The sequence below is a fragment of the Nelumbo nucifera genome, chromosome 2, assembly GCF_055504915.1.
Source record: "Nelumbo nucifera cultivar China Antique chromosome 2, China Antique-T2T, whole genome shotgun sequence".
NCBI classification, from domain to species: Eukaryota; Viridiplantae; Streptophyta; class Magnoliopsida; order Proteales; family Nelumbonaceae; genus Nelumbo; species Nelumbo nucifera.
This window is the reverse complement of record NC_142650.1, coordinates 26,744,916-26,772,116: the sequence shown is the minus strand read 5'-3', so window position 1 is coordinate 26,772,116 and position 27,201 is coordinate 26,744,916. Positions and strand designations below refer to the sequence as shown.

At 36.0% G+C, this 27,201-nt stretch overlaps 1 pseudogene across 1 annotated transcript; it reads right to left on the bottom strand.

Annotated features, from left to right (window-relative positions):
• Nucleotides 1–12,019: 12,019 nt before the first annotated feature.
• On the bottom strand, nt 12,020–21,166 carry LOC104595395 (5'-adenylylsulfate reductase-like 7; annotated as a pseudogene). Its single transcript, XR_016082649.1, has 4 exons — nt 20,802–21,166; nt 13,609–13,790; nt 12,980–13,104; nt 12,020–12,880 (listed from the first exon to the last, which is right to left on the bottom strand). The product of XR_016082649.1 is annotated as a 5'-adenylylsulfate reductase-like 7 (transcript).
• Between the last annotated feature and the right edge of the window lie 6,035 nt (nt 21,167–27,201).

Genomic DNA, 27,201 nt, shown 5'->3' with positions numbered 1-27,201 from the left:
AAACATAAAAATTAAATTTAAATTTAATAAATTATAGTGGTATTGTTAAAAAAATTAAAAAAATAAATTTATGATATAAAATATTTTATACTAAGAAATATGTGAATTTTTCCACTTTCCTGTATTAAAAAGAATATATTTAAAATATAAAATATTAATATATCTATGGTCGGGTTGATTCAGTTTTGGTCGATTTACAAATGGCCAAATCGAAACTAACCTAACTTGGTCAAGTTGAAAAATTGCTAGACCAAAGCTGATCGAAAATACTAGAAAATTGACCAACTCGAGTCAAGTTTGATCGAGTCAAGTTTGATCGAATTGGTTATTAAAAAGTTAAAATATAAAATAATTATATACTTCTATTTATTTCTATTGTTTAGCTTTCGCTGAACAAAGCCTGTACATCACATGGGTCCCCATTAGTATGATATAAGGAAAACATGATACTGGAAAATTTATAACCAATCAACAAATATTATAAAACATGTGGTTTTTATCAAAATCAAAGGGGGTGGGGGAGGTTTGATTGGCCAAAGCTCTTCCCGTATGATGTATTTTCAGCATCATTGATTTTCCTCAAGCATTAATATCAATCCTAATATATGTAGCTGAGAATTTATCAAACTAAAAAAAATAAAAAAAATAGAATATCAATTGTTAAGAACTTTGGATATATGATTTTTGTGTACCCAGGGTATCAATACTTTGAAAGTGCTAATTAGCCTGCTGATAAAGTGTCTAACTGATTTCTCATCTTCATGTGGGTTGAGGGTTTTAGGGGTTTGAGGGATGACTACCTTGTTGTATAGTTCATTTTTAAGAAAAAAAATATATATATCAGCACTTTGAATCATTAGATTGAATATGTAAATTGGTACCTTAAGTGATTTTTTCCCTCCAGCTTCTTTCCTCAGAGATTAATAAAAAAGTGATTCTCGTGAAAAAGAAAAAGAGAGCCGGTTGCTTGGTATGGTGTACTTGGAATGATGTTGAGAGTCAAGACTCAAAGAGAGATTGAGCTCTAAGGGAGAAGAAAATAAAGTAGGAAGAAGAAAAGTAGAAGTAAAATACTAAATTCATGGCCACATCCCCTGAAAGTAGCCAAATTCCAAAACACCCCTTATTTGAGGTTTCCGAGAATTGGCCAAATTCAAAAACATCCCTTATTTGAGGTTTCAGAGAATTATTGATACCATACGATATGCTTGATACATGTATTTGAAACTTGTTTGTAGTGGCACATACAAGTATTTGGCTAGACACGAAGGCATCTCACAAGCTGCATGGGCTCGTGGCATGTGGATTTCTTAGAAATAGGAGAGCTTGGGGATCCATTCCATGGTGATGGGCCTGCTGGCACTTGAGAGAGTTGGGACCTGCTACACTTTTTAGCTGCACTTTTCCTATACTTCCATTAAGTTTAACAGGTGTTCCACTGCATGTCTGTTTAGCAAATACAAACCGGCTCAATTGATAAGGTCTATGGCTGGTGAAGACAATTGCTTTTGAAACTTTGAATCCGATGAAACCAGGGGCAGAGTTAGGAAGTGGTGGAGGGAAGCCATGGTCCCCTATGCCTTGAGAATTCCCACAATCCCCATCTATATTCCATTTTTATTTTGATTTCCTATTAAAAAAAAAAATTCCAGACTCCACTCCTAGATGAAACCCACATTTATGAACAATTTACAATCCTTTCAAAATAGTTATTGCTTCCATTTGGATTGGTAAAGCAGCTTTAAACTTTACCAAAATTGGCTGCCACCACTATGGGTGTCAATGGACCGGGTTTAATTTGGATTGGACTCAGCCTAAACCAAAATCAATTTGGATAGATTGAATGGACCAACAAGACATATTAAGGGGGTGTTCTGTAGTGTGGATGAGAAATTGGTGGGTGTGGGTAGGGACCAATCTACACCATACCATAGTCCATAACTGTTTTGAACTGTGGATAGATTGTGTGCATTGGACCAGCCCACACCCATGATGGCGTTCTGTATGTGTGGTGGATTGGTCCACACCACACTTTTTGATTCCATGTCCCTCATATACATTTTATAGGAGATCTACACAGTCGATCATAAATATCTAATTTTTATATTTTATATAGTAAATAAATTGAAAAAAATGCATCAATATGTAGACAACAATTGCATTTTTTAAATAATTAAAAAATATTAATTTAAAAATTAAAAAATAAAAAATTAATATTTTATATATTATTTTATTGATAAAATATTAAAAATTTAATACTTAAATAATGAAAAAAGAGTTGAGAAGGAGAACTGTCGGACTTGTGCTAGAATTAACATTAAAATTTATTATTTTATTGATAAAATATTAAAAATTAAAAATTAAAAATTATTAAAAGATTAAATAAAATGAGAGTAATTGGACTAATGTAATGCAGATGCATTGCACTGAAACCTTCCCACAAACTGTCCACATAGTGTGGACCATCCACAAAAAAAATATTATGGACGATAAATTGGGGTGTGGCTCGTCCCTATCTATGCTATTTTGTGGACGAATACCATCCACACATAGCAGAACGCCATATCTTACCATGAACAAGACCAAAACGGTCCCGTCTACAATATATATACGCTACCGAACGTCACCTAAATTGGATCAGTCCAAACTTAATGGGCCAAAGTATTTATTAGATTGGATTGGACTTGGTCTATCCGTAATAAAATTATATTAGATTGGGTTGGATTGAGCCAATATCTAGTCCGTTGATAGAAGATAGGAATATAGGTGTATGGTCCAAACATTGAACTGGACTGATCCAAAATGGTCTAAAATATTCATTGGATTGGGATTGGACCTGGTCCATTTGTGATGCACTGGACTGGACCAGATTGGACCAAATCCAGTCCAATTGACACCCCTAGCCACCACCCTACCCTAAGAATCACACTTACCCGGGGAGATAAAACTGCCATCAGGTTGAATATGCTGATGTAAAGATTGGGGCACTTATCCTTGTAGATGTGCAGGTTGAACCTGCAATGGCAATCTGCTTGGTTATTCCAATTGTTCCTTCCACAGTTCCACGGTGAGATGGTAGGCTGTAGGCCTTTGCCAACGCCTAATATTCTTATTGGCTCATCTATGGTCCATGCCTATGTCTAGACCAAGGTGGGTTTTGGACATATCAGATGGCCAGAGATTGGCCCCAGATGCTAGTGGTGGGGTGGGACTTGTCCTATTAGTATGATTGGGAATATCTACCCATATCTAAGCTGAGTGGTGATCCAATCAATGACCGCTCTTTCACTGGGTAATCCCCATACATGTTTATTACTTTATCTCTCGTTGGCTTGAAAGTAGAACATATTCACAATCGTCTTCTTGCCTTTGGAACGAGTCAACATCCAAGGCAGGAAGCTGATGAATTAAGCCCACTCACTAAAATCATTACTCAATGGAATTGGGATTTGCTCCTCACAATCACATCTCACCATAAGAATATCTTCCATAAATAATAATATATAAATATAGGAGATATTTTCGATGTGTGGCTGAAACATGTTGTGAGGTTGATGTGAGGAATGCTCTATCAGAGAGAGAGAGAGAGCTCTAAGACAATCAACAAGGTGGTTGTCACTATTATTCTAAGTGTTCTGGTTCAACACTCAGTTTATCACATGGAGGGGAGTGGGATGTTGTGTCTTTATCCAGTAGGGTTGTATTCAGATGGGAGATATGGGGTGTCTATGTAACTGCTTTTTAGGAGCCTGGATCTACTGATCACAACACATTGTTGGCCACATTTGTACAGCTGCACATTGAGAACATCGGCGATATATGAATATATAAGAGATGTTCCCAATGTGCGGCTGAGTGAATGTGGTCAAAAATGTGTTGTGGTCAGTAGATACTTCTGTAGCTGCGCTACAAAAATTTGAACTTTATGTGATGTATTCTTCTGCTGATTCAATTTGCCAAGCTAGAAGGGAAAATCATTCTACTTTACTAAGGTGGTGCTACATTCTTATTTCCACTATATCAGTAAAAGAGCACGTGCATGAAATAATGATTAATTATAAATGAATATATAGTATTTGGATTTAACTTTAATTTTAATAACTTACACCGAATCCAAAGTAAGTATTCATTTTATATAATACTAGTATGAGAGCAAGTAATAAATATCAATTATTAATCACATATATAATATATAGTAGTTGGATTTAACTTTTATGGCCTTTGAATCCAAAACAAATATTTACTTTATACAACAATAGATAGATATGGGTATCACATACACGATTTGTCTTTAATCAAAATTTGATTGGACGATTTAACATTAAACTGTAACAGACACACACCTCGTATAGGTTATGTACAAGGGGTGTTAGGGGAAAACATTGAAAAAATGTATCTTGTCCTTGAGGGCATTTCCACTTCAGTTGTTCTATGTTTCTTGTGCACTGTGTGTTTTGTGCCAAATCTCAGTCATTTGTGCAAGAGTTTTTCAACCCTGATGTATGCATGAAAATGGGGTTTGGTGGGTATTAGGTGGATTCCATTATGGAGTGAGTGTGGTGTTATTACTGGTTAGAGTTGAAACTAATGGAGCTTTTCTAGCATATCACACATAGTAGTACACTTTATTGCTGTCTCTACGAGATGTTTTCTTTCCTTTGCACTCATGATCCATTGAATAAAACTGTTGGATATATAGATGACTTTATTTCACTGTTTTTTGTAAGAAAAGTTGTTCTTTGTCATTCCATTGGAGGAGTGCTGAAGAGATGGTCACATTAATAGAGGCACCACTCTCAAGAAGAGTTACATTTCTTTGTGGAGACTGGAGAGAGTATTTCCCTTATACTTTATTCTTTTCTTCTTTACACATGTGGTGTTATTGTGATTTATTTTCATATACTCTTCTCTTAAGGCTACATTTGTCTAAAGTGTAAAAAGGGTTGAGATACCTTGTTTTTTGCCATAAAGGAATGAAATTGTAACTGCAATATTCAGAAGGGAAAATGATTTTAACCCCATTCACATTAATAAAATTGGAGTTCAATTTGGGGGTGTTCGATAACATGGTTGGTTTTGTTTTAAACCAACTGCCACATCAGCAAAATTACATTGTTTTTGTTGACATGGTAGTTGTTTTCAAAAACAAAACCAGCCATGTTGTCGAACACCCCCTAATTGTAACTATGTGTATATCTATTTGCAACAATATCTAAAATATAGATATGTGCTGGCTCTTATATGTATCGGCTTTTAGGTTACTAGCACGTGGAATGGCTGAAACTCCACTTGATTCCACCCAGTTTCCAACCAAAATGTTACAAATTTTTAATGCACTCTCTCTCCTACATTTTCTTTTAGGGAAAATCTATGATGTATGAAAGACATGGTATTGAAGAGTTTTGACCAATCAAAACTCACCCATGAATTTTGATAAATAACACCTAATTAACTACTACATTTATGATTCTAGTTGACTCATCAGATGTTTTCAGATATCATATCTTTTCCATATCATAGTCGAACCATTTCTTTCACTATTATCTATAATTCACTCTTATAATTTTTCTCTTATTAACTCATATATTTATGACAAATTTTCAAATTCAAATTTGTCTAGTTAGTTGAATTTTCAATGCCATTAAATTACCCTAAGGGGGTGTTCTTTTTTGGGATTTTGAGAGGACGGAAAGTTGGTCAATGGGATTTTGGTTTCCATTGGCCAAGAAACCCAGGTTCTCTTTTAATATTTATGTGGGGATTAGGAAAAAATTATTTTCCTAGGTATCACTTACCCAAATAAGTGATACCCATCTCCAAGGTGGGTAAAAAACTCCTCCCCCCCCCCCCCCCCCCCCCGCTAGGTAAGTGATATTAGGGGTGAGTAAATGGGTAGATTCTACTCGGAACCAAATGGAACCAACCTCAAATCGGCCTTGAACCGAGCCTACCCAATTTGTTACAGTGTAAGGTCCAGCCCCCTACCCGAACTGACCTTGGTTGGCCTTAGTGAAATCTGCCTTGGAATCGATCTTGCCTTGGAATAAACCCCAAAATACTTTTGGAAATGTGAAGATTTGAACCCAAGCATTGATGGTTACAAAGGTCATAGTCTCACTTTACCATTAAGTTACTTAAGTTATTTTATCATTTGTTTTCATTTTAATATTTGAATGTGTATAATAAGTAATGTAAAATCTAATGTTTACAAAGTTTAAATTTAAATTATAAGTTTTGAACCATATAATAATAATCTACACATTAAGTTACTCAATGTAATCAATAAAGATAATATAAGTTTTAAAATATATATTATATTTATTGAAAATCAAGTTTTTAAGAACATGCTTCTTATTTTTTTTTTTTCTTTGAAAGGGAGGGGGTTAAAGAAAGAACAAGTTCCACGGGTAGACCCTAGAACCGACCCCAGAGCCACCAAGGCTAGAACCGACCTTGGAACTGACCTTTGCAAGGTAGGTTCTGGTTCCAAAAACTTGGAACTAACCCCTACAGGGTAGGTTCCAAGTTCTGCCATGGAACTGAATCCAACCAACCCATGCTCACTCCTAAGTGATACCCATATCCAAGGTGGGTAAATAACTTTTCCACCTGGGGGTAAAGTTTCTAACACTTAAATGGGACAAAAATGTCCCTTTTAATAATGGAATTTTGTGGCTAAAACAGTTATTACCTTATTTACTTGAAAAATAAAAGAAAATGGGTAAATGTACTTACCTAGGAAACACTTACCTGGGTAAATAACTTACCAAAAAGTGAACGGGGCCTAATTGGCATAACCTATAATGTTGTTGGTGTAAAACTACAAATAAGTAAATCTAAACACTGGTCATTAGATTGAAAGATGATAAACCTACCCCGATGTTTTAGTTCCTTGTCACATTTATATGTATTCAGGATCTTAGATTTTACATTCTCTCTTCTTAGATGATATTTGTTAACTAATATAAAAAAATGACTATTAAAATTTATGTATCTATAGATATCATGGTTTTTAAAACCGACCTAGTGACCGAACCCGGTCAGGGGTTTGGTTATCGGGTCAAACAGTCGGACTGTTTGAACCAAATGCTTGGCCCGTTTTGACAACATAATAAAAAAATAAAAATTTTCAAAAAAAAATAAAAAACGGTCAAAACCGTTCAAACGGTTTGAACGATTAACCACCCGGTTCAGCGGTTCGTTGACCAAAATCAACGATTTTAGGGAAAAATAGAATCGATCAGATGACTAGTTCCCGATTTTTCCGGTCCGATCCAATTTTAAAACCATGATAAATATTAACCCAAATTATATTGATTTTATGAGAATTGAGAAATACTCATCATACATGTATTTTTTATTTCATTCATCATTTTGCAACATTTAATAAGTCAGTCCCCGTACTTCACACTTCACATCATCACATAAAAGTAAGTATGCATATCTTATGTGTAATAGCTTATTTATAGTAATCTAAAATTCATATTTAGCCTTATTAATATATTGTTTAGGATTAATTCGAATTTTCATGTCGCATTCATGTGTATCTTAATTTCAAAACATATTATAATACATCTCTTAAAATTATCTTTCCAATAATCAATACTCTTTGGTTTTGCAACACCTTGAAACTTGATTTGCAAAATCAAACTTTACAATCGGACATTTTTTTTTCTTTTCTTTTCAATAATAAGAAAAACTCTATAAATCCAAGAAACTAATAAAAACAATAAACAACTTATATAGAGAATCAGTTATTTTCCTTTAACTTTTGCTTTTTCTTTGGTATCAATACACCATCCCTTAATTTAATCAGGGAAAATAATTAATGTGAGGGTCCCTTACCGATTGAATCTGTGTGTCGATCAGTCAAATCAGTCAGATGGCACTTTTCTCATGTGAGGGGCCACTATACAATCAAGACCCTTTTTCTTTCCTTCTTTTATCCCGTTTCCACTGAAATTTATCTCCCTTTGGAATAAATAATGATAAGATTTTAACACTTTTTGCAGGCCATCCTATTACTCATTCATTGGCTCAATTTTTGTGACAACAATCAAAGAAATAACAGCTTTTCCAGTCTTCAAAGCTAATAAATAACCACAAGATCCATTATTCCAAGAGTTTTCTCCCTTGGCTCATGACTCTTTCCATGTTCAGTTTGTCAAGTCTAAGAAGATACACTTGAATTTTGAACACCATGACAGCTCTGCCTTTAGGTGTAGTGAATTCATAATATATAAGACTTCTCCTATGCCTATCTTCATGGCTTAATCCTTAGATGAAAAGGTGCAGTTTATGCATGTGCTCTTTCAAGCATGTTATCATGTTTGAACCCATTCCAGAGCTACATCAAGTAGTTCAAGTAAGCTTTCTAGTAGGCTAATTGCATCTTTAGAATATGCTATTATGATGGTAAAATGCCGTATTTTGGAGTCGTAGTACCTTGTTCCTAGTAATTGACTACTTCTACACAACCCAGGCATGAGGTAGTCGACTCAAGTCACAGCAACTCAGAATAACAGCAATAAGGTAGGAATAATAAAGAAACATCAAAGCTACAAAAGATCAACATGCAACACCAATTTTTAACATGAAAAACCTCTCTGACAGTAATAATGGGATTACAATGTATTCCTCTATAGCAACAACTAGAAGATGATATCATCGAGAGAAAACCTTTTTGGTTCAGCTCAAATCCTCACAAAAAATAGTGGTTCACAACAATAAAACAAGAATAATCTTCTCACCTCGGAGAGAACAAACAACTGTTGACAATCTTTTCGGAGATGAATAGCAACACAAATCTTAGTGTGGGTATGGCCTTCATAGCAGCTTCTTCTTACTTGAACCCTTCCAAGAAAACCCTAATCTCAAGCCCAAAAGTCACCCAATGAATGAGTGTGTTGAGATGAGAGAATGATGGTCTTTCCTTAACCCCTTCTTTTCCTTCTCTTATTGTTTACTTTTTTTCTTTTTGTCTTTACTTAAAGTGAGTGGGCCCCACCTCATAAGAAAGGAACCCAACACAAAAATGGACTAAACCTGGTTCACTTTTTCTATTGTCACAAACACTTAACAAGTTCTCAACTGAGGGTAGGGGTGAGAAAAAAAAAAACCGAAAAATCGAACCGATCAAAATCGAACTGAAAAATTGGTTAATCGAATAGTTCGATGTTTTCAAAAAACTAATAGTTTCGGTTCGATTTCAGTTAACCATTTAAAAAAAATGGTAGTTAACCGAATCGACCGATATATATACAGTAATATATATTTATATAATACTATAGAAATTATATTAATATTATATATTATATATTATATTATATATATTTTTTTTGAAAATCTACTAAGACTTTTCAGTTCGCTAGTCTAGCAGACTGACAACCAGACTAGCGAATAGCTTGTCTGACACCCATGCCTTTCCCTTTTCCCTTTATTTCCCTCTCTCTCTCTCTAAGCTCTCTCTCTCGGACTCTCAATCTTTCAGACTCCCACTCTCCTAGTCCCAATTCTCTTCTAGTCTTCTTTGTTTTTCCCCAACGGACTCATGGGCGATGACCTTCGGCACTCCGCCCTCTGATTGAATAACCGACAGCCTCCGACACTGGTGATCCCTCCTGCTTCCACAACAGCCTGACACCCGCCACGCCTTTCCCTTCTCTCTCTCTCTCTCTCTCTCTCTCTCTCTCTCTCTCTCTCTCTCTCTCTCAGTTCTCTTCTTCATTCTTCCCCAATGGATCGATGGCCTTCGGCGCTCCGCCCTCCAACCGAATCACCAATGGCCTCCGACACTGGTGACCCCTCCTGCTTCGGTGACACTCTCTCAGACTCCCACTCTCCCTATCTCCCAGTTCCCTTTTTTTTAAATTTTGAGGATATAAAAAACTCGAAAAACCAAACCACGGTTAACTGATTGCATCGGTTCAGTTTCAGTTCGGTTAAATGTAAAATCCAAACAAGTTGATTCGGTCCAGAAAATCACTCCATAGTTCGGTTAATCAAACCGTGAGCACCCCTAATTGAGAGATGGCTCAATTGGTACATTAGTTGGATTGTTCTAGTAAACTAGGAGAGTTATTAGTATATTGCGGCGGAGCTGGGTGGCGGTAAAGTGTTCTCGTTTTTTTTTTTTTTTTGGGTGGGTGGGTGGGTGTGATGGGGTGGGGTGGGGGGGGAATAGGTAGAAGAGGTAAAATACAAATCATGGGTGGCTCAAACCATTCAACAGCCCGGATCAACAACGGTTTGAAGACACTTAGTAAAATTATGTCAAAATTGTGCCATTTGCATCTCCCTGAGGTGTAAATTTTGAATTACAAAAAGCAATGTAAAATTGTTCTCCATTTCTTCCCTCCTTTATTCTTTTGCTTATGGACTGAGGACCACACCATTTTATTACTCTCTAAGCAAATAAGGCAACAGTCTAAGCCAAAAGTTTACTCTCCTTTTTCCCCCTCTAACATCTTATCTAGTACACTTAGGCTCAGTTTGGAAAGAGTATAAATGCAAATATGTACAGTATACTCCTTCCAAATACAAATACAAATTTGTAGAGTGCAAAACCTTGTATTTTGTATGTATTTGCACTGTACATATTTGTATTTGTACTCCTTCCAAACTGAGCCTTAGGCTCTGTTTGTTTGTGATATAAACGCCGAACCGGGGTTGCATTTGCGAGCGTTTGTTTGATACGTAAAAAAATAATGATTATCAGAGCAAAAATATATTTTCTGACACTTTTGTACTCTGAGAAGAGAGCATTACTGTACCTATTTTTTGGATACAATTTTGTGTTCTTTTGATAATTAACTTTTTGACCAAAGTTAAGACATTGGAGCATAAAATAATTGGAGCATTTAATGATGGGTCCACACTTTTGCACTGATTTCAAAAAAACAAGATGAATGCAAAAACGGTTTAAAATGTGAACCAAAAACGGTTTAAAATGTAAACACGATTCACATTCATGAACCAAAAAATGGGCAAATATGTAATGTACATATTTGCGTTTGCATTGCAACCAATCGCAGCCTTAAAAACAAATGCAGTCATGCATCGATCGTAGTTTACATTTACTTTTATAGCTTGCACCGAGAAGGATTTGTCCCCACAAGTTATCCACCCAACTATTGACGATTTCTACAAGTACACTTGACCTGTATAAAACTATATATAAATCAGCTGGACTATTCCTTTAGTATGTGGGAGGGAGGTTAAAGGAATTGTCCCATTAAAGGAAAACCATAGGCACAGTCCTCTCTCTCTCTCTCGCATCAAAAACCCATCCTACATTTCAAGCATCTTTTCCAAAAACATTAAAAAAAAAAAAACAAAATCTAAATTTGAACAAATCATTCAGACTACTCCCCCACCTTATCTCTCTCCATCTCATGTAAAGTTAGAAACAAAGAGGATGTTTGGGACCATAGTATTGCATTATGTTGCAGACCTTTTAAATTTCAATAAGGGCATCAAATAAGCATTTTGACTTTTATCTTCTAAAAAACTAAAAAACTCTTTTGATTGGACAGAAATGAAATATATACAAATGTTTGTTCTATTTGCATGAAGGCTTTGAGAGAAATTTCTTTTTTTAGGTGCATTCATTACTTTATAAAATAAGAGTAGAGTATTCATAGAGGTGTCCTATCTCTTAATCCTAACAGAAGATTTTCCATTTTCCACTTGAGGTGTCCTATCTCTTATTATGCATTTCATTATATTATGTTCCAAAACATCTCGATATCCTTAACAGAGCTTTACGCATAGGTATGGGGGCTGGGCTACCCGGTTGTGTGAATTTGCATTGGCTTCTCATAAGAGCGTGCCCTACAGCACATCCCAACCGTGCATTGGGAACTTCTCCCCATGACAAGTACAGGAGATCTGGAGATGTTAACAATGCACACCGAGATGTGCAAGCGGGGCGCGGGGCGCTAGAGCTAACCCATCCCTCATCATATCAAGTGCCCTGAAGAAAGCTGTTTTACTAACATGTAAACATGCAAAAAAGAGATGGGCAAAGACTAATTATAAAAAACAACGCATAGATGTTTTGGGGATCCTCCCCAAGTTACAGTGTTCTCTTACAATCTTCTAAAGTGTGAACTGCAAAAGAAAGATGATTTCCAAGAAAGAAATATTATACAGAATATGGATGTTCTCAGATTTACATGATTGCTTGCGTCCTCCAAACTCAAAAATACAGCTTCAATTTTAACCACTAGTAATAAAAGGCAAGGTAAATGAAAGGTATAAAAGAAAGGGGAAAAGGCAGACAAGAACAAAGTATAGGACAAAAGGCTACCTACCCTCGAGCATGATCAGCCTCTGTTCTATTCCATTCAATAAGGTCCTTCTATCACATTTAATCCATGAAGCCCTCCTCGACCCCAATTAGCACCGTAGTTGAGTTTGAGGTTGCAGGCTTAACTTACACGAGCTCACAACTCCCCCTGCAAAGGATACTCTTGCAGAAGATGGCACACCCAACGAGACAGATGTTAATGAAGATGCCCATACAAGGCATTCTTGGCCCCTTTATGAAAATTCCTGGTCTTACACAATCTCAGCTTGCTCCACACCCTCTTCATGTCAATCACATGGAGGGCACGTTCTAACAATTGGCTCGTCTCCCCAAAAATTCCTAGGTTTAGTCGGGGAACATACAAGACCCAGAAAGCTTTAAGACGGGATAACATCCCAGGGAAGAAGTATACGATTGCCCTTAAGCAAAGGAACAATATAGAGAACATTAGGTATGGTTCCCTTGCTAGAATGTCCCTAGTAGAAGAACCACCCCAGAATTGAAGAAGGGATTTCTCACTTCCCAGGGTGCTAGAACAATCCTCGGTGAAATAATCAACTGGCTTAAGTCCTGCATTAGAGAATTCATGTTGAATGAGTTGCACCATACAACCAGGAAAGTAGAGAAACTAAATCCATACATCCCCTTCCATCTGGATAAACCACCTACCTGTAATACTCTTGTAGAAGTGTACAAGGGATGCAAGGTCCTTGGGACCATGGTACCGCAGCTTTCCTGTCTGGTTCACAATCACTATCGAGGGCAAACTATGAATTCCATATCGTGAAAATACACTGTTACATTGCAAACAGTACAGGAGAATCTGGTAAGTTGAGTTTTCTCAGAAGATCAACACCCAAAAGTGTAAATAGTATCTAAACAGTAAGATAGTCACCCTCCCCCCCTCCCGGCTCTTTACAACTGTACCAACCATCTGGAAGCACTAACCTATGCACCTATTTTAGAGATTTCTACTATTACCAAAATAATTTTGGAGACTTCTACACCCTAAAACTGTTATGATTGGTTTATGGTAGTTATCCAATCTACAACTTCTTGGCTACCATATAAGTAGGTCAACTGCCAAAAAGGTCCAGAATGGAATGGTTGATAGGATCAATTTATCATAAGCTTGTTGAAACACATCAAATATCATGTGTAAAAATAAAATAGGACAAGGATCAATATTTATCATAAGCTTGTTGAAGAACATCAAATACCATCAAATTATGAATTCCAAGTAGCTAGAAATGAATAACATTAAGGTGTTAAAAATAAAATAGGACAAGGATCCCCACCTTGGCATGGCTGAAGATTGTTCGACTGCCAAATGTGTTACTTGAGGAAACATGGAACTGAGGGTGTCAAATGTGGATCGTAAGCCTTGTGAAAATGGACACCAGGAACCATAGAAGAGTACAGAAGTGTACATATTCCTTTGGCTGGAGCTTAAAACTCTTTCAAGGAATTCTCCATCAGCCTTGAAAAAGGGGGAAATCATGTTAAGAATCTTTTCCATTTGCACTCAACCAATACAACAAGATTTACATTCTTCAGAATTAACACATGCTGATCCATTTTTTCATTTCCTCTTCAGATAAATATCTAAACTAAGGTTCTAGCTTCAACATTATCACCACAAGAAAAAAAAAAGTAAGAAAAACAGTCTAATGTTGAGCCCAAATTGTAAAGTGTAATATTCCAACCAAAGAGGGGGCTGCAGGACCATGCAAACCCATCAACAATGTGGTAATTGAATCTGAATTGGCACATGCATGAATATTAAATTTTCTCTTTTTTAATCAGGAAGAATGAAAGAGAATACACTGAAGTGACAGGAAAGAAAAAAGATCAAAATATTAGCACAATACTACTGCCCCTGATGAGGGAAGAATGAGATAGGCTCAGGCAGCTTAACTATAAGCCTAGAACCAAAAAACAAACCAACAAGCAAATATCTGAAAACAAACAGCAAAATGAAACTACATCTCCCACCAGGGATCTTCAATGAAGATCCATCATTCCATCCCCTGTACTCTTCCTAGAAAACCTGTCTGCAGTAGTATAATGCACTATTGGGATCCAGCTGAACAAAAAGTTCACTCCAAATTATGAGAATCTTAGGTCCAAATGCTGCATGTTGCATATCCAAGAATCACTCAATGAGGACACCAGCCTAAGAGCCTGAAACAAAAGCCCAAAACTAATTCCAATTGAAGTATCCTTGCCAATTGGTCTGGAGTTGGAGTATACCAGAAAAACCTCATCAGCATGGCTTCTAAAAGAAACTACAACCCCTGAAAGTCTGTACTCTGTACTCTGTAATTATTCAGAGTAGCACTTATCAAAAAATTATCTGGAAAGTAACCTTTATAATTGATCTTGTGTACTTCCTCAAGGGGCCATATACAATGACTACTACCAATATCCATGGCAAAAACTATAGACCACTCATCCATCACAATCTGGAGAACAAAACTCCATGAAATTGTGTTGCTGATAAAAAAGAATCTGTTCTCAAGTCATTATAAAATTTTCTGTGTTTCTGATCAATAAAAAATAACAAAACCCCATGATACTGCTGAATTAATATGAGCATGGAACTGCTTACAGATAGACTCTATGTGATAAGTGATCCACAGAAAAAAAAAAAAAAAAAATTGTTCCAAGGTGTGAAACATTGAAGAAACTAGGCTGCTTCCCTGGTCTTCAACTCCTCCAACTGAGGACATTGCAGTTTCAGGCTTATTGAGATTGCAGACGAGGTTGAACCTGCTACAGATGGTTCATGTTTAATTACTGACTCAAAGAAGAAGGCTAGCAGACCCAACTATGGAACTTTCCTTCTGGAAGCAAGGATCAAAATATCGATATACATACCAAAAATTGGGTATCGGTGTGTATCAATAACTGATTTTTTTTAACAGTCTGAGAGGGATGCTTTCCATCATCCCAAACTTCCAAAAACCCCAAACCCCTAGTATTTTGGTGAACCAATGAGTCTCCATGACCTTGGATACAGATACAATATGCCTGAAATGGGGCAATATCATATTGATATTTTGATCCTTGCCAGGAAGGGGTGGATTTGTTTGGTGAATCTAACAGCAGTTGGGAAAATAGGATGAAACCACCAAGGAAATTGAGGGGGAGAGTAAGGATAGTGAGAATATCCAACTGGACAAGATGCACATGATACAAATAAAATCATTCCCTATAGAAATGGTGGTTTACTGCAAAATGCAAGTGCCAAACCTTTGGACGGTCTTCTTTATCAGCAGGGAGATGGCATGTGCTACATTCTTGCAACTGGATGCAGAGGAAAGAAGTTGATGGGTGTATCTTTCCAGTTGGTGAAGATAGGGTGGGCACTGCTTAGATACTTAGAGAGGCTAATGCTATTGAGAGCTTCCCTGAGGAACCAGAGAAAGTGAGAGGAAGATGTAAGAAAAAAAAAGAACTAAGCACTGGTTGGGTGACTGCTTCCCTGACATTGCTTCTAGAGGTAATGGGAGAAGTGCTAGAGGAGAGGTAGGGGAGGAAAGGGCAAGAAATGGTAGACCCAAGAGGTGGGGGCTCTGGCTCCAAGTTATTGTGGAGGAGGGAAGATATTTTGTGGTATGTAAGAGTGGATTCAAGCCGAGCCGAGCCGAGCCGAATATTTGGCTATTCAAGCTCAGCTTGCCAGAAAGCCATGAGTCTCGAGCTCAGTTCGAGCTAGAGAGTTGAGCTCGAGTTCGGCTTGACTCAAGCTCGGCTATGAGCCAAACTTCCTATAAAATTTAAAATTATAAATATAAAAAATTATTTTTTTATTTTACATATAAAAATTTAAGAATTATAAAAGCTAGTTATTATTATGCATATAAAACTAAAAATATTATATATAATAATATTTTATTTTTTATGTATATATTATTTTTTTATATGTATAATATTATTATTATATATAGGCTCGATTAGGCTTGCAAGCCTTACAAGCCGAGCTATATTAGGCTTGAACTCAGCTAGATTAGAAAACAAGCCTATGTATTGGGCTCGAAGCTTGGTTTAGACCAAGCCGAATCAAGCTTTTCACGAGCCGAGATCGAATAGCTCGTGAAAGGCTCGATTCGTTTCCACCCCTAGGTAAGGGTTAGTCAACCATCCAAATTGTCTAACATGAATAGTAGTTCTCTGTTTTGGTTTGGGGTTGCACTGTCACATCTCTTTTTTAGGATTGACAAACAGTGGCACTTTGTATATCTGTATAGCATGTGCGGGTTTGTTTTGTTTAAACCATAAGGTGGCACACTGCTTATAATCTCTTTTGTTCTTGTTTCTCTTACTAAAATAACTATCAGGAAAAAAAAAAAAAAAACATGACCATGCAGGAACTTTTGATCATGCAAACCTTTAGCCCCATAACCTGCTGCCAGATGGCAAATGAAAGATACCCATTAACTCTTTACCGGGTATAGGATATCTGAAAAATAAGTTTTGAATTCAAATTGCTGGTATTACCCAGGCGTCAGTAAAGAATCCATGTAATTACATTTATTTGGCAGTTAATGATGTTGTAATTGTGGTGTACCATGTTCTAGTGCTTTCACATTAACTCATAATGTACTTATTTTCAGCAACCTTTATAAAATATTTTCTTTTTTTTTCCTTTATTTCAGCATTTTCTACCAGAGCAAGCACCTAGGTAGTCAAAGAATTAAAAGAACTCTAGACAACCCAGTTGAGAGTTGAATGAGATTAAGGTGCACCTTAATGCATCTGAGACTGGGTGAAAAAGTTAGCAAAAAACTCAGATGAAGGCCTAGAATTGAAAAACATGAATGACAGGCTAGGCCTTCTGAATGAGACAGCTAATAGAACTGGAGTAGATAATTGGATAGCAGTGATATGATTTTTTGTGAATGCCATGTTTGGACCATCTTCAGCCATTGCAATTCCAGGCATGATTAGCAACATCGCATCAACATGTCCCCCATCTAAGAATAACCTGTGACACATTAAGAGGATTGCATAAGCATCATCTTGTATGCAATATACCATCTTTGTCTTTTTTTTCTTTTTTAGATAAATATATACCATCTTTGTCTTCACCAACCAAGATCACTTCAACACCTTAGCATTCAGGATCAGCCTCCTCAAAGTTGTCTTAATAAATAGATACAGTAGCACATCTCCCCAACCAAAAGAGTAGTTACATTAACTCAGTATCTCCCCTCCCCTTTGTTCCATACTTGACATGGTGTTCCAGAAGGACAGGAGAAGGTTCAGTCCATATCACTGTAAAGAAACAACAATCTCAGATCTGATGCCTAGAAGAACTCGTTACAACTGCAAAATCCTCCTACAAGGCTAAAAACTCAGTTATTTATTTATTTATTGTTATTATTTGTCACATTTGCATGGCCACCATACCAAATGCATACTGAAACAACATGATGAACCAATAGCTTAAAGATAATAACAAACCTAATAAAGTAAAAGATAATATTCAAATTAGAAAATAGAGGAAAGGGATGGGTAAAGAGAACAAAAAAAAAACTTTAAGTTAATAGCCAATTAATATGACCCTGGTATATAGGAAGCCAATGTAAACCAGCCTATGAACATTAACTATAGCTTTCACATGACTTGAATTAATGATTCGGACTTCCATACAAGAAGGATGACCATATGGCTCATTTAAAGTTCATGGCTTCATGGCTGTAATACATATACTGCATGATATTACTATCTGATTTCACATACCATGTTATTGTAACTCCTGATACATATTTTTGCTCACTTTTTGCGCCTTGGATCATATTCATAATCTCACTTTATCAGTTGCAAGGTAACTAAAAGCAAAGAGCCTCAAAGGTAAGTGGGCCTCCTAGCACCTGGAGGAGTAAAGTGCCATATGAGGCTCTCAATGTGTGTGTACACATATGTTCAAGTATACCACTGACCCTCTTTTTATTTTAGACTAATTACTGATACTTCATATATCGTACATTCATCAAAAAATATTTTAGCACACCTAGGATTTTTAAACTTATATTTTATTTTAAGCAAAGCATTTATCTAATAGATTTGATTAACATCCTTGCAATGATTGTTGGTGTAACAGTAAAATCTCTGGCTGGCACATTTGACAGCACGGCTTCAAGAATAAATGTATGGGGGAAACCAACATTAGGGAGGGAACCCAAGAATTTAATTGTAAAAGCCCCTCTTGAGTCATTTAGCCATATCCTAGCATGTCCTTGCATGGTACTATGATATTGCCCCAATAAGCACTTTAGCAACTTTAATAGAAAATTAACCTCCCAATAATCGAGTGAACAGCGAAATAGTCTCTAGTCACTTGTCCTTTTAATGTTTCATTATACTTGTTTGCTAAGACCTCTTCATTTCCTACCATTTGGAATATGTTGGAGAAATTTTTCACATAAGGATGAGGAACCTTAACAAATTTAAAAGTAATTCACACCATAATAAATTTAAAAGTAGACAGGGGTTGGGGGGGGTTAAGGGAAAGGGGATGGGCTACCCCCTGTTGTGTAGCCCCATGAAGCAAAAAAAAAAAAAAAATTAAAAGTAGACATGTGCACTCGTATTTGTGTAAATGCACAAATTATACATATACCAATATAAATATTGTCTCTGAAATGATCTAGAAGATTGGAACATTTCAAAATTCAAACTTAACAGTTGACACTCCAATAATTTAGTTCAGCTTCAGGCTTCTCTTCCACTCCATAACACTGATCACTTGGATTGAACCAATGACTGACTTGGAATCAGGTGAGCAATTATAGATTTATCTAGATTACAAAATCAAGGTGTGCAATATTAAAAATAAAAGGTTCTGAGATCTCAAAGTCAAAGCAGGAGCAGTGAAGAGAGATTCCAAAGAGAGAGCAGCACCTTTGAAAATCTTGTAACCAGGTAACATAAGAACTATACGACATTAGTGGGTTTGATGTCAGTTATTCAACAAAATGGTACTGGACCATCCAAGAAATGCCAAAACATTACAAGTGACAAAACATACAAGGATAAACCTAATGCCGTATAACAGTTAGGGAATGTGTGTATAAGAATTTTCATCTAAAGATATTTTGACACCATCATCATCATCCTCCAACCCCAACTATATGGGGTTGGCTACACAAATTTTGTTTTGCCATTCCTTTCTGTTTAATATCATATACATTGTTAAATTATTAGTGCTTAAACCATTTCTTACTACTTTGCCCCATGTATTTTTTGGTCTACTCTAGCCCCTTCAACCATTTCTTACTACACAAAGCTTCTACTCTACTATGCACATGATCAAATCGTCTTAGTCTACTTCTCTCATTTTATCACCTATTGGAGCTACTTCTATGTTCCTTTGAATGACTTCATTTCTGACCCTATCCTTTCTAGTTTTTACATTCATCCATCTCAGCATAGAGCCATAGACATTTCTGCCATAGTCATTTTTTGGACATATCGTTTCTTGACTGCCCAACACTCTGATCCATACAACATATCTTGACATTTATATCTCAAAACACAATAAAACAAATCCTAGTGAGAAACTTATTCCTAAACACTTAGGTCCCCTAAATTTTTTGGTCGAAACACATCTAGCACTGGAACAATTTATCATCCAATTGTCTAAGGACTGCACAGCTTTACATGTGAATGGCTTAATTATAAAATCTAGCCATTTAATGTTCAGAAAGAACTACATGTAGAGTTTGGCTGTATAACGCATGGGTATATTAAAAATATATTCTGCTGAGAACTTCAATGGCACTCATTGAATTAGATGAAATTACACATATTGATATTGTTATGAAGGAGCTCAATTCAAATCTTCCATAACAAGCCACCAAAAGGGCCCGTTTGATAAGCAATTAAGCCCTTACCTCTGATCATTCATTGGAGATCTAACTCCACGGATATGAAAGGGAACGAAAACCTAGAAGTCACACTTCAGCAACAACCAAAAGGTGCATTCGTATCTCATCACAATCTCAAATTTTAATTGGAAAAACAGATATTCAAACAGGCAAATATACTAAAACCCTTGTAAAGTCAATGAATACACTTTATTCTGATTCTCCATTTTCCAGGCACCGAATTCCCTCTGTCAACACAAATAAAAACCACCAATCTGAGACAAGAAAACTGGACCCCAAAACGGAACCCGCAATACCTTGCCTCAAAATCTAGGAACCCAATAAAACATAGAAAAAATGACAGTTACCCCCCAAGAAACCGAAAAGAACAATTGAATTGAAAACGGTAAAACGTGTCCAAACGCGAAATTATTTTCCTGTCTTTCGTTTTTCATTGCAAACGCAAGGAGACCAAATTCAATAAAAAAAAAAAAACGAATTCTAAGAGAACCCACAAGCCAAACAATCAAATCCAACCAAAAAATCAAGGTCCAAACATAATCCCTCAAGAACAATAAGAATACATACATCAAATGAAAACATAAAAAAATCCTTACCTCGACAGCTGATGACCGGGAGATCGAGAGAGGGCACCGAGATTGAAGACTGCTCAAGAAGAGATAAGACTGGGGAGGACAAAGAGATGACGACGAGACTAAACGGAGCGAAGAAATGACTGAGATGCAGAGAAGGATAATCGAAACCATAGATGCCGCCATGAAAGAACGGTAAATGAAGGAGAGAGAGAGAGAGAGAGAGAGAGAGAGAGAATGGGGCAAGAAAAAGAAAAATGAACCTCTCTTTATAAATTTCTAATTTATTTTTCTCCTCTCCACTCTCCTCCTTCGTAGTTCGCTCGTCCGCTCGACGCTCGCTAATTCGATATTTAGATTTCGACCTCTCGCCTACCAAAGCCTGCCTCGTTGCAGCAGCTGAGGAAATAGGTGAGCAACCCGGAATTGACAGAATAGCCCTCACACTTCGGTGGACCAAACCTTAGTACGGATGGTGATTTTTGAGAAACGACATGGGCCTTTTGGTAGACGGAGACCTACTGCATTAACGCATTTGATGTATGGCAAAGGCTTATTAGGGGGCTTCTAACTTGCCACGTGGACTTCCTTAACGGGTCGCAAGCTACCATTGAAATGGTCCCACCATAATTTTAAACGTGAGAAAGAAAAAATGGATATGGGGAAACAAGGAGCATTTCTGAATTTGTACTTTAATTTTTATATCAAGCTGGGTATAATGATAAGAAATAGACAGAAATAATAAAGAAATAGAAGCATCATTAATTCATTATCATCATCCATCCAAGCCTCCCAACCATGTGAGGTCGTGTACATGAACATCTATTGTTAAATTTGCTCATGCGGCAGATATTTTTGTCTTTGTGAATAAAACTAGCCATGTTGTTCAATAACCCCCAAGTCATTCCTTATTTATTTTTTATCTACCTCTACCCTCTAACCCTTCAACCTCCTATCAATTTGCAATATATGATTTTTTTTCTTACGGGTGTTTGTCTCGTGGCCTAACATTTTTAATCTATTTTCTCTCATTTTATCATCTGTTGGAGATACTTTTTATGATTTTGATTTTTTTTTTTTTCAAAAACAGGTATTGCAACTCTTATTATTTGGGATCGACCAAATGGCTAATATTAACATCCTGATTCATTTATTCCACTAAAAGATGAAATAATAAGTAATTCATTTCAGTCACTTCTGCTATTATCAAATAGTACAACCTCATTTAATCACACCCTTCACCCTTCACTTGGTTCTATGGTCTTAATGCTTCACTTTTGTCAATTCCACATTGATCCATGGGTCGGATTATTTAGCCCCTACTATTAGAATGGAAAGCAAATTTATCAATGTTTGTGTGTGTCTGGGGTGGTTGGGGTGTGAGCCCAGAGGAAAACAAAAACACTGAAAAAAGAGAACAGCCTGTCCCCTTGAAAAGAATGTTGTGACAACTCTACCACATCAAGGAAATCCTCTCTTTCAGTCTTTCTTTATTTCTTCCATCTTATTCCTTTTTTTTTTATTTATTTTGTTTAAAGATGCCATCATTTGAAAGGATCAAGGGAATATGGAACTGTGAAAATTAGTTAATTAAATTAACTTTGGTTTTATTATCCCTTGCTTATACCTAAGAAAGAAGTTGTTCTATTTTCTTGGAGATCAGATCACATCTGGCTTTTTAGATATGTACATCATGCTTTTAGAAAAGCTTGGCTCATTTTGGCATGACCAGGCTAAGTCAGTTTGTTGATAATCCAACAAACATGATTGAGATGGCAATTGTGGAGTAGTGGGTTCACTATTCAATGGGTTGAAATGATTTGGTCTATGGTTTCAGATCCTACCATAAATTAATAAAGAGGAAGATGAATAAGAGATAAGAAAAGAAAAGAAAATTAAGTAATTGATGAAATCTATCTGATAAACCTAATTATCATATTTTTTACCCAAAAGAAAAACTAACAGCAAATTTATCCATTTTGGTTTATACATAGGATACCATTTGATTATATATAAGCAGTTGTTTCCCAAGACAACAATTATTTACCAAATTACAGTTTTATTAACCCATTAATGGTCCAAAATATCATTGTCTAGTCAGGTCTAACCTGAATCTCTCCATCATAAACTTCATGGTGGAATAGACCCATTGTTTTTGTCAATTCAGCAGGAGAACTAACGGGTTTTCATTTGAAAACATGCTAAACTGTAATGTTTTCATTCCCTTCAGTATCTTGTTATCCACCATTTCTTTAATCTCAGCCTGCACATTCTCACAACATATTGATATTAATGATCCCACTGTTTTCTCTGTCCCCTCAGGTTACTGAGAGTCATCACCCATGTTAGAACATGAAAAACCTAAAGATAGTTTCTGCCAATCAATTATTTTTACCACCATTGTTGGTATGCCCATCTATATAAGCTCTCCAGAGCTAAAACTGCCAAATGGTTGCAGCCTCTCTAAATACCAGGCCACATGAAATCTCTTCAAAAAACTATACTAGTTATCATTCCATATATTCATATACCCTTTTGCTTGAAAATTTAATAGCTATTGTGAATGTTTATTTTAAAGTAGTTATAATATTGATATTGTTTAGTAATTTTTTGTTTATAAAAGTATATTCTCTAATCCTGTTAGGAAGTAATTTTACTTTTCATTTTTTTCTTTCTTAAGTGCAATTTAAAAGCATGCCCTATCGTCCTCCCTCCCCCTCAAACATGCACACGTAAATGCACCCGCACCCGCACACGCACACACGAAAGCGAACAAAGTTAATTTCCAAGACATTCATTGGGTTTTATGATTTAGTCTTTTCTATTTGTTCCTCCAGGGCTAGATAGCATTTTCATGCATGTCAAAATGCAGCATGGATACCCTGAAATAGTCCTTTTCTCCACAGCTCCTATTATTTTCTCACAACATTCTATGGATGCTCTGACAGGCTTTCTGATTAGTAGAGAGAGAGAGAGAGAGAGAGAGAAAGAGAGCTTTTTTGTTTGGATCTCAAGTGTAGTCAGTTTTACTTGTTTAGGTATGTGAAAAACATTGTCTGCTACGGCTGGACTTGCTTTTGGAGGTGAAGAGATGGGAGGGACAAAGTTGCAGCATGCATATTGGGGCTTTACTTGTTATTTGTCTATCCATAAATGATATTTATACTGCATCAAATTTTGATGTTTCAATGGGAAATGATAGAAGATTTGCTCATCAAATTGCCTTCTCTTGTCTCTATTGCTTTTGCTTTTCTGATATTACTGCCTCTATTTTCTTGTCATTGGAGGAAAGTACAGCCAAAAATGTTGGCCTGCTGGTAGGGAGATCATAACCAATCGATGCATTTGATCATTTTGCTAACATTGCAATTTTTAGACAGGACCGTTGGTTGGTCTTATTTGGAGCTTCTGTTAGTCCATGCCCAATGGGGTCTTCTATTAATTGCAAGATCTGGATGAAGGAGATGACCAGAAATTGGATAGATAGGAGAGAGTACAAGATTATCCATTGACCCATTTTTCTCCAATATAGTTACCAAGTAATAAGAAATGCAGGTGGTTTGTTTTCTGCAGATTGCCTAGTTTTCTCATGGTGGATTTAAGCTATCAAGCAATATAAGAAGTATATATGTCCACTGAATTTGACAAAAGAAAAAGTATTTTATTCAATCAACAGAAGGAAGGACACACATATTTCTTTATTTACTGAAGGGATCACAGACAACTAGGGATCCCCAGTTTCATAGTAAATAGCCTCAGCTGGCATTCTATTTAATTTATTGCAGGGTAGGGATGTAGATGTGTCAATTTGGCGCGGGTTTGACTCAACCTCAATTTTAATAGAGAATTTGTCACTTTACTCCACCTCATAAATTTTTATTTTCCACCTATCCTCCTATATCACACCCTTTATTTGTGTTAGATTTATTCTCTCACCTGTCTTTTTTTCTTTGGTATATGCCCTAATCCCCCATGGGGGCCCTTTGAAATAGCACAGCACCACACTGATGACTGAACCCCCTCCCCAAAGTCACTTTGTAGGAATCAAATCTGCGTCTCTGCTGGGACAGACTAGCTAAAGTACCAACTGAGCCACCCCTCATTTGGCAAATTCAGTCCAGATTCTACAATGGTGATTCTATACCTGCAAGAATGATCAAGTAGAAATTGCCAATATTGAAAAAGCATTAGAATATAATCTTTATTGCAAGCATCCAATTTCAGTTGGAGATGAAAGGAGCAGAAAAAATGTGAATCAATGTCTCTATTCTTTTAAATGAAATAGTATAAGGGTACATGTACAAGAAAAGAGTAAAGATATAAGTTAACATTATATAATCAAATTTATTTTTTATGATTTGCACCAAAACCAAGGCAAGTATCCACTGTATAATAGCATAAATATGTACTTCTATTAGATCTCTACTAATCAAGTGCAGAATTGAATCTCTTCTTGCTGGTTTTACATTTTATTCACTGAAGTTGATGCTTATAGGAGAATGTTTTGTTTTAATTTGTTTTTGAAATTGCCACATCAGTAAAAAAAAAAAGCGAAAAACAGGTTCTTAAAGACTTACATCGTATTTTTTTGTTTTGAAAATAAAAAAAAAATATATATATATATATATATGTTTTTGAAAATATCAAAATAATGGTTTTTTAATGGATAAACAAACATTTATATGTAAATTCTAGCTTGTAGAACGGATTGATATTTTTACATTATAAAGTGAGGAGAAGTTACAAATTGTTTTTTTTTTTTTTTTTTTTTTTTTTGTTTTGCTTCATAGAAATTACAAATTATTCCAAACACAAAGGCAAAGCGTCCCACCAAAAAAGAAAACAATCCTATCTAGACTTGGAGCCCCACCAAAACATATATAAAGGAAAAATCTATGACACCGGAAAGTTATGGTAAGCTTTGACCAATCAAAGTACTTAAGCACCTCCGTGAATTGTGATAAGCACCACCTGATTGTTTACCTCTTTTACGATATTTATGATATTGTTTCATTGGATGCAAGTTTTTCTATATCATATCCTTCAAGTATCATAGTCAAACCCATATATATGACCCCACTTCAAATCAAATTCTTGCTCGTTGATGTGTTTTTTGAAGGCACGTTGTAAATTGGTGATGGACAATGCTTCGTTTGACCCCCATGCTCTTAATTCTATTAGAGCATATTTCTTTGACTTACAAGCAAGATTTTTAGAACCGGATCAGACATGAAACCATTCTGAGGGACCGGTTCCCGAGTTAAATGGTCCAATTGTCCAATTCAAATGGATGGTTTGTTCTGAATTTTCAAAAATAAAAAAAAAGCTAAAAACCGTTATCTGAATCGATAATTTAACCACTCGGGTTAGTGGATTATTGACCAAATCAACAGTTTTTGGCCAAAAAATGATTTTAGGGTGAAATAGAACCAGTTACCTGACTGATTCTTAGATTTTCCAGTCTGACTGCCCGGTCCGGCCTGATTTTCAAAACCATGCTTGCAAAAGACTATTCTGCATTCTCTTACTGAAGTGCCAAGTGCCCATTCCAAGCCATAAGAGCTCTTGGTCCAGGCCTCTTGTTAATTGGCTGAAAGTTAACTTTAATGGTGCGATCTCTATTATAAGGGTTGGTGTATGGTGGCTCATTAACTTGTTCTATACCTCATACATGGCTAGTGTTTGGAATCAATGGTGTTTTCTGAAAAAATGGCACCACATTAACACCATGTCTAGAATATGTTTTTCAGATCACGCTTGTTGTTTGATTATGTATATATTTTTTTTCTGAAAAAACGTTTTCTCATACCACATCTTAAAAATAGGGAAAGGTGTGGTCTTAAAAACATCCTTTTTGTTCTTTTCTCTTTTTTTTCACTATTGCTAACAACATAGCAACAATATGTTAATGTGGCATTAAAAAATGCCTATGTTTGGAACCAATGCCATTTGCAAGCCATTTTCTTGAAAATTAAAATGACGCCACATCAATGTGGCATTTGAAATCCTTTGATTTTTGGACCATGCTTCTTACTATTTAGTTATATGTTTTTTTCTAAAAAACATTTTCTCAGACCACACCTTGAAAATCAAAAAGCGTGTGGTATGAGAAAACATCTTTTTTGTTGTTCTTTAAGAAAATAACATTCCAATGCAACACAATTTTCTCAAAAAATGGCATCAATGGCCTTGGTCATTGGCATCTCAATTCATTTTCTTTGTATTGCTTGTTATAATTTCCCTGTAGTCTTAATGTAAAAAAAAACAGAAAAATGCAAAGGCATAGATGTTTGGCAAGGTTCAAAATATCAATACGATACATTTGATTTTGGCCTTTACATGTATTTTTACAAAGGGAAAATTCCCAATCAGTACCCTGCACTTTGGCTCGAGTGACAATTTGGTCATCAAACTTTAAAATGCG